Here is an 8,949-nt window from a genome sequence, read left to right as displayed (position 1 = left end):
TTCTTTGCAGAGAAATGGATTTCAACCAAAACAGGTGTGAAAGAAGATCCTTCTTTGCAGAGATATTTCACCCAAATCTGGAGTCCCCAGCCTGCTCCACACACAGTGAAAGCTCTTGGGGATGTGCAAACAGGTTTCTTTTCAAACTCCATGTGTTGGTGTAGACAGAGTTTTGAGTGCAGTGCTGCAGGTGTTCCCAAACTCCGTCAGGTTTTGATCTGACTGATGAAAGATTTTGATGTGACGGAGCAGAAAAGGAGCGGCGTGGGAGGCGCGGCAGGGGCTCGGTGCTGGCTGAGCTGCTCTCAGCTGCCTCCTTCCTTCTCAGAGCTTTCTGTTCTGTGCAAATCAAGGCTTGGTGAGGCATTGCAACCCTACTCATATCCCTAAGGGGCCAGCAGGCAAGAGTCTCTGCACAAGCCAGGCTTTGGGGCTGTCCCTGCTCCATGCAGATGGGCACAGACTATTCCTGGTGACCTCAGCACAAGCTTCAGGTGCTGTGGGGACTCATGGGGGAACAAGGATGCTATGGAATGAAATCCCCATTTCTCCATGAAATATGGAGAGCAAATCCAAGAGGAATGAAGCTTGATTAGGTTGCTGCTTAGTGAGCAGTTTGGTTTTAATTACATTTTGTGATTTTTAATTTAGTGGGAAGGTAGTAGATGGTAATTAGTCTTTACATAGCCCAAATAAAGTTCTCACCTTAGCATGAGAGGATCTGCTGCATCCCTAGAATTTCCTCTTTTTAGGTAGAACACATGGGTAATATAAACCTAGTCTAGAGATAATAATTTTTTCTTGATGTGTTGATATTTTCAAGAAATAATACTTTGGCCTCCAAACAGAAACTGTAGAATAGTTTTCTTGAAGAGGATTCTAAAAACAATGAAAAATATCTTTGTTTGTTACCTTCTGCTGCATGCAAATGTGATTTTTCTGCTGCATGTGAACAATGGGTTTCTTTTGAGAGGTGATGTTGCTTTTCCTTTCCTTTAGGTTCTGTCCTCACTCAGCTTTTACTGGGATAGGCAAAGAAAATGTGGGCAGGTACCTGGGAACTGAATTCGTCAGGACATGCTGAAACCAAACTAAGCCAGATCAGGGAGCAAGCTCAAAGGTTTAAACAGCTGTTGGTTGTTTTGGTTTGTTAGTTTTTTGTTTTGCATTTAATTTTCTTGCCAACACTTGGAAGGAATGCTGGTTCTCAATAGGAATGACACCCCTGATAAATTTAAACCTAAATAAATCATATTTTGCTAGGACTTTTTGTCTGATTGCAGCATGAAGTCTTTGCTGGTGAAGCTGAGTTTCACCTTCTGACAATACAAATGAAAAAACAACCAGTGAGACTTTTCTCACACCCAAAACAAGTCTCTCCTGAAGGTGCAGAGGCAAGCACTGGAAAATTCTGCTCACCTGGGAAACATTGAAGCATTGAAACATCTAAGAAACCATGAGCAGCAAAAGTAGGGGCAAAATATTTTGCAGCTGTAGCTACAGCAAGAACTGCCATTCCTGAGTTCTGCTGTCTGTTGAGCTACTGTAAAAAAGCAGTGTTTTTATTACTGGCATCAGGAATATCTTCATCTTGAGGCTCACATGGAAGAAAACAAACCACATTTTCAGATAACTGCTTCCCATGTCATTGTAAGCATCTTCTGTTGCTGCTCTCAATTACAATTTCATCGTTTCAAGTTCTTTGTTGGGAATTTTAGAAGCCACAGTTGGTGTTTTAAGGTGCTTTAGGCCATATGAGCCCATTTCCTCAGAAACACCTCAGAGAAACTGGGAATACTTTCATGGCTCATTGCTATAATACATTCAGCATAAATTCCTCCTGCTGAAGAGCACAGTAAAAATGATGCAACATATTAAATGTAAATCAAGTTAAATAATATTTCTACTGTTTTGATGTAGGAAAAGAATGATCAGAGGAAGATGCCTAGGAAAGCACAACCTCCACTGCTGTGGACTGAATCCCTCAAGCACTGAGGCGGAAGAAATGAGTAATTTTGTCAATAAAAATGGGAATAGCTGGAGTCTGGCTGGAGAATAAGGCGGTTTCCTGGTGATTTATGAAGCGCCTACACGTTTGTCATGGCAGTCCCTGAGGCACAGGCTGCCAACCATTCCTCCCAGCCCCGAATTTTTGGTGACCATCACACCCCACCTGGCTGAGAGCCCGCTGGTGGCCGCGTGTGTCGCTCCCAGACGAGCTGGAGCTGTCAACACGGCTCAGATGAAATGTGCAGGAGGCAAAGCTCTGCAAGATGAGGGCAGAAACTCTCTTCTCTTCTGATCACTACAGAAAATGGTTATTTTCCAGCTCCTTGGAGACTTCACTGTCCTGTAGTGCAGCTGGAAGAGGAGAGGGCTCTCTACCTTTACCCCCAAGGGCTGGGGGGCCACCAGTTAATGATTTATAAACACCTATTTCACTGTGGGCTGCTCTGGTCAGAGCTCTGTTTGCTGTCTGGGCAGTTTCTCCCTCAGCTGAGGGATTTTCCTGCTGGAGACAAGGCAGTTAAACCTTCAGGAGTGTTAAGGCAAACTTGCTGAGTAAGCCACAAGTCAAGAAAAGTAAAAACCCACAATGCACAAAGGCAATGTTTCTTTAACTTGGGATCTGGATGGCAATCCCAGGGATCAGCAGTTTGTGTTCACATGGTATTCCAGCTGTCCAGACAGTGTGTTAGCTGAATAAACCAGACAGCAAAGACAATTCTGGACAGCTGTGTTTGGACCTGAGCTCTTTATCTTGGCTTCAGTGGCACAGAGTTATCCCCAAAAGACAGTTCTTGCATCTTCTCTTGCTAGGATGAATTATAATATATAATAAATGATACTAAATGCTTCTACTCTTTACTGAGGTCTTGATTCCCACAGCAAAGCTGTTTCTGGTTCCCAACCATTTTGATGAAAGCCAGTTTGGATAGATTCCTGATATATTCCTGATATATTCCTGATATATTCCTACTAAACAACAAACTTTGTTCTTTATGTTCTTCATGCAGGCCTGTATTTATCTAGTGCAGAAAACAAATTCAGGCCAGCATTATTGGTCTTATTTATTACTTATTTATTTACTTATTTATTACTTATTTATTACTTATTTATTTACTTATTTATTACTTATTTATTACTTATATTGGTATTTATATCATGTATGGGACCTCCAGACTTTCCTTGTGATTCCTGAATTCTACTCTTTTGCTAACAGAACCCCCCCAGCTATAGATGTAGGCAAAACTGCCCTTCTAATGTATAAAATAATCATTATTGCAAGAAGTTTTCCAGTGGGAAAAGCTTTCTAGCCAGTGTAAATACCTTCACAAAGTCGTTTCTGCTGTTCTTGCCACAATGGTGTAATTTCCAAGTCTTGAGCTCATCTGTAGGAGATTTAGTTTTCTGCTGTGGGAGAATTCAGGGCTCTAAGAGAGGTTCCTGTCTCCTTCCTTCAAGAAATTTTCACAACTTTGTCTCCTACCTTTCTTGTTTTCCTGAAACCCACACATTTCACCCATGTTTGGGGGTCTCTTATGGGCTGTCTGTATATTGCATTAGATGGGACCTCACAGAAACACTGCTCAGCTTTTTTATTCTGCTAGGGGAAAAAAGAGTGAACAAAAACCTGTAAGGAAATTGTGATCTAATAGGAAGAAAAACTCTTTAAAAATGTCACTATTAATCTAGTAGTCCTGGCAAAAATCATGATTTTTCCTAAGACTCCTATTTCTTTTGGTTTCCTCTACTCCTTTAAAGTAGTGAAGAGTCTTCTCTCTATCCCATTCAAATTAAATTAAACTTTTGCTTTCTGGCTTTGCCTTCATACACAGGGCAGTCTGTCATGTCCTGTTCTACTGATTATCAGCTAAGAGAGAGTTTTCAGAGGATGGGCAAAGTCACATAAAATGTGTGAACAGCCAGAGAAACGCATCTAGGGGCAGTGTGAGAAAGCCAAGACACTTTTAGAAAGGTCAACAAAAATATCAAGGTCAACAAAAATATCAAGGTCAACAAAAATATCATTTCCTTGTTTGCTGATATAAGTAGATTTTTGTTTCAAATCCAGCCTTTGCTTGGTGTTCCTGTGGGCCTTTGATGAGTGTCTTAAATCTGAGTATCAGCTACTCTAAAGATTTACAATCTTACTGTAAAATGAAGGATTTTATAGGTGAAACACAGAGGCAGGGAGGCTGCAGACAACAAATCAGTTACAGAAAAAAAGAAAAGAGCTGAGGAGCCTGTCTGCTGCATTTACCTGGGGTTTTATTTGTTTGGGTTTTTTTTCCTAAGTAGCAAAAATTGATGTTTAAGTCCTTGAGCCTTGGGAATCCTGTGATTCTCCCAGCTTTACATAAAAATGCTATCCCAAAACAAATGACAAAACACAGTTCATAATTCCTGCCCTTTTTGGTTTTTTAGTGTTTTCTTGTTTGTTTCTGTTGTTTGTTTTTTTAAAAAAAATTATTGGATACCCCAGCTCTGTTTCTAGTAAAGCAAATTGCTCAAGTTTTAGAACAACAAATGTGTTCTCAGAGAAATGCTGCAAAAATGATTTTTAAAAGCGCTCAGCCATAGCAATGATGAATTTTCTTCTTTCATCATTTGATCCAGGAGATTCTCCCTGCATATCTTGGCTTATGGAGGCAGGAAATTTGCTGCTACCCATGAAGTTCTCTGCAGCCCCTCTATCTGTCTGCTCCTGTGACAGCTCTTTGGGCCTTCTCCTCCTTTTTCTGCCTCCCAGGAAAAGCAAAAAATAAATTTATCAGTTCCCTTGATTACTCTGATTCAGCATCTCCAATTTTAAAATCAATTAAATATCAAAGTGAACCACAAAATCTCTCCATCTTGGAGCTCAAGCAAAGGCAGCCTAAATTCTGGGCACTGCCAGCAGCTCCTGGGGGGAATTGCTGAGATGCAGACTGTTATTGCAATTTACTGGGACTGGGGAGAGCAGCTATTCCCTGCTGAATTCCCTGAAAATTGTGGTGTAGAGCCCTGGGGTCACTGAGGAGCTCCACATTCATGATAAGAGTGTGATTTCACTGGTGCCCAACCCAGGCCAAGCATTTTGAGGTCTTCTAACATCACACTGACCTTGCTTACATGTTTTTTTTTCAGGTTGTGTTCTATTTAAGAGCATGTTAATAATTAATGTTAATAATTAATAAGGACATTAATGAATATTGGTGAAATCTAAAAGTTCAAAATGATTGAATTTTCAACTCTTTTCACTATTCAAAAATAGTGAATTTGGTGGGAACCCAATCCCCTTTCTCAGTGTGTATTTAACTAGTTTGAGAAGACTACTTTAATGCTGAATTCTTTATGTATTTAATGTTTTAGAAAAAGACTGCATGTATTTTTTAAAGTGAGCAGTTCCAGCCCATTTCTACATGGAGCTCTTCCATCTAATTCTGTTGGAAATGTGAAATAGCTGCAATTTACTGTAAATGAAGATGGATGTGGAAACCCATTCACCTTGATAATGCCAGGTAGGAATTTACCTGGAGGAATTCAGCACCTTCTGGTAAAGCAAACAACAACCCTGTGCCAAGATGGTGACAATGACTTGCCAGTTAAACAGAAATATTGGAGAAGTGGAGGCTGAGGGTTAACACTCCCCAGAAAATGACCTTTGCTGTGGTTTTTGCCCTCTGGCTGAGAAGTGTTAAATAAAAAGCAGAGTGAGAAGTACTTTAGTGAAGATGCAGCTGTCCTGCCAGTGTTTGCAGAGATCCAACATCTGCACAAAAGTAGCAGAGCTGCAAAGCCCTGACTTCAGCAGCAGCTCTGTTTTCCAAAGCTTGCAGGGATCAAAAAAAAAAATCTTATTTTGTGGTTGGTGATTTGGCTCCTGGTGGTACAACATTCTATCCAGGTGCTGCTAAAAATAGGGCCCTTCATTTTCTTCTGGCAGGTTAGAATAGTAAGGAATATTTATAAGGTGTGTTTTTTCCTTCCCAGTTAAAATGTGCCTCCCTTGAATAAAAAGAGGAAGAGGTTTGGGTTGGGTTTTTTTTTTTCATATGATGCTTAGTTTAGGTTAATGTTAAATTTCCTTCAGAGCTTGAACAGCTTGCTGAAAGCTTTACTAAAAATAGGAATTATCTGGGGATTGGTTGCATCAGAGGGCTAATGGGTGGTTGAAAACTTGACATAAGAAATAAACCATACATTTGACATTTTTGTCACAGCCCCAGTGATTTTTGGCAAAACCTCCAGTTTCTTAGTAGCTGGATGGTTTTCATCTGTTTTACTCCTGTCCTTTTAGAATAACTTGACAAAGCTGCTCATTTCTCCCTGCAGAGGAAATGATTCTCACTGACACAACCTTAATTTTTTATATTGATTGAGCATGTAGATATTCCACAGAACTGCTGAGCAGAAATGAATCTGTTCTGCTAAAACTTCTCAGTGAATTCAGATGTTTACAGGTAACTGGACACCAAATCACTGCAGGATGATAATGCTAAAAGAGAGAAATGCATTTTTTTCAGGCACTGGTTTTCAAAGCTTTTCAAGGCACAGTTTATTCCTGATTGATCTCTGAAGGCCTAAATAATGGTTACAATTTCAAGATAATTTTTCATCTCTAACACTCCAGCACCTTTTTTTGAATCCCATTGTGATCTGTAGTTTGACAAAATAATACTTTACAAAACAATCTCTTGGTGAGCAGCTTCTACCAGAGATTACTGTGATTAGGAAATAACTCCTTGACAATAGTTTATTAGTTTTTGAATTTCTCAAACCTTTTCTTCAGAGCAACCCAGAGCTCTGAGCATCACAATGACTGTAATACATAATTTAAGATATTATTCTCTAAACTGAATGGGGATGTAGAATTCAGTAAATCAAGAGAGACTTAATTTTTAAGTTTATTGAGATAACACTATTGCCTGCACAGAAGCTTTCTGTGCTGCAAAGAGAAGACAATTAGATTCCTGAGGGGCACGGTAATTTGCAATTGTATTCATTTGTAAAGCAGAAATAAATGTCAAGCCTTGTACAGCAAAAAGAGCATGGGGCCTTCATAATGGGGAAAAAAAATAAGATTTGTAGCTTGCTAACAGCTTCATTTGTGTGCTTAAACAAGGCAAAAAAGATGCTTTTGCATGCAGTGGCCCTGCAAGGAATTGATGAACTTGGACTAAACTGGTAGAGAAGACTTTATACAACTCTTGTCAGGTTCTAAGAATGCTGTACTGGTGATAGAAATGTGAAGTTCTGACACCAGCAGTACTAAAGGAACATTCCACTGAACATTCCACTCTGCAGCACAAGGCAGGTGACACATCATTCATTCATTGAGGGATATATTGATAGCAGCAGATAAAAGAATGTATTTGAGTTCAGGTTGTGCTGAGATTTATTTTCCCAAGATGGGAGTTTTGATATCTGTCATCTCTCCATTTTTGCCTAACAAAAATACTTAGTAGGATCCTGGATATTTGCTTTTTACAAAGGGCTGCCTGGGTTCTGGGGTGGAATTTATTAAACTTCATTTCTGCTGCACAATTTTATGGCATTTTCTATTTCCTTAATGAGACTTAAGGAAAGAACATTAATAAAGAAATTGATATTTAACTGCATGATCTGCATTGGAGCCTGCAAAGAAACGTTAGGAAGGAGAGAGGAACACATTTTTGGAGAAAAGAGGATTTTCCAACCCTTTAATTTGTGTGTGAATTGCTTAGTCCTGAGGTACTGAAGGCACCTTCTAAGATGTGAATGCCTTGTCTTGGACTTCTTGGCCTGGATTTGCAGAGCATTTATATATGCTGAAACTTTAAATATATGGTAATTTAAGAAATACTGAGAAAATTGACCTTGGCACAGATTTTAAGTGAAGTCTCTAATTCAGGGCAACTGTTCAACAAGATTTTTGAGATATCTGAGCCAGCTTCTTGAAACTGCCAGACCCAACAGGGCCAAGTGGGAGCAGTGGAAGGGACAGGTGGATGGCCTTTAGGTGACTGGTTCCCCTCTCTGGTCACTCAAAAATGAGAGGGAATATATGTTTGGAAAATGAGGTAAAAAAAAAATTACCTCAGTCTAGGTAGGCTGTTGGAGTCAGAGGCACAGAGAGTGTGCCCTTATCTCTGACACCAAGAAAACACTGAATTTCATATAACACCATGGAAACAATGGTTAAAGTTAAATAGAAAAACTGAAAATGTGTGTAAATTAGAGAGTTTTCTTAGGTCACTGGGTGAGAAAGTAAAAGTCTAAGGTTTAAGCTAGTTGAGAAAATAAGAGGCAAGATGGGGGTTTTAGGGTGTTGTCTCTTCTTCCTTCTTCATCTTCTTCTTCCAGAGGTTTTTGGGTAGTAATGAGTGATTGAATAGAAAATGCCACAGTGCAGCTCACAGGTGTTGGGTCATTGGGTTATTAAGAAAAATAATTTAGTTGGCATTTGTTAATTGGGTAAATGGACATATAAAAGACCTTGAAGAAGTTCTTTGCTGGCCATTTTGCACCTTTCTATCTTAATGCATGTAGCTCCTTGTGCCTTGTATATATGTAATATAGATTAGAGAAGAATAAACAACCAAGTCTGAAGAGAAAACTGCCTCTCTCTCATCAAACTCAGTCCAAGGAGGAAAATATCCCAACCACAAGTGTCCCATCAGGACAGAAGGCTGACTGTCAAAACCTGCCTTTTTTTTGACCATGAATTTTTAGGAATATGAATTTGTTCCAGAATACAGATCTGTATCCCAGTCTTCTTATTCTCAAGCAGAACACGTTTGGGCTATTCAAAAGCAGAAAACTGATCTCACACTAAATGATTTGAAGAGCAAAATACTGAAGCAACTTATTTCAATGGCAGAATTCCCGTGTGTTTCTGAGTGGGCAGAAATGTGCCCCACACAGTAACTCTGCCTTTGTCTGGGTGTTACTTCTCTATTCTGCCATCGTAGGTGACAATTTGTT

The 8,949-nt window shown here is 39.6% G+C and overlaps 1 protein-coding gene across 3 annotated transcripts in view; it reads right to left on the bottom strand.

The window, feature by feature from the left end:
• Positions 1-8,949, bottom strand: part of RERG (RAS like estrogen regulated growth inhibitor) — a 100,199-nt gene that overhangs the window by 12,122 nt on the left and 79,128 nt on the right. The window lies entirely within an intron of this gene.

The sequence above is a fragment of the Parus major genome, chromosome 1A, assembly GCF_001522545.3.
Source record: "Parus major isolate Abel chromosome 1A, Parus_major1.1, whole genome shotgun sequence".
In the NCBI taxonomy this organism is placed as follows: domain Eukaryota; kingdom Metazoa; phylum Chordata; class Aves; order Passeriformes; family Paridae; genus Parus; species Parus major.
The sequence above is the reverse complement of the archived record's forward strand: the minus strand, read 5'-3'. Positions and strand labels throughout refer to the sequence as shown.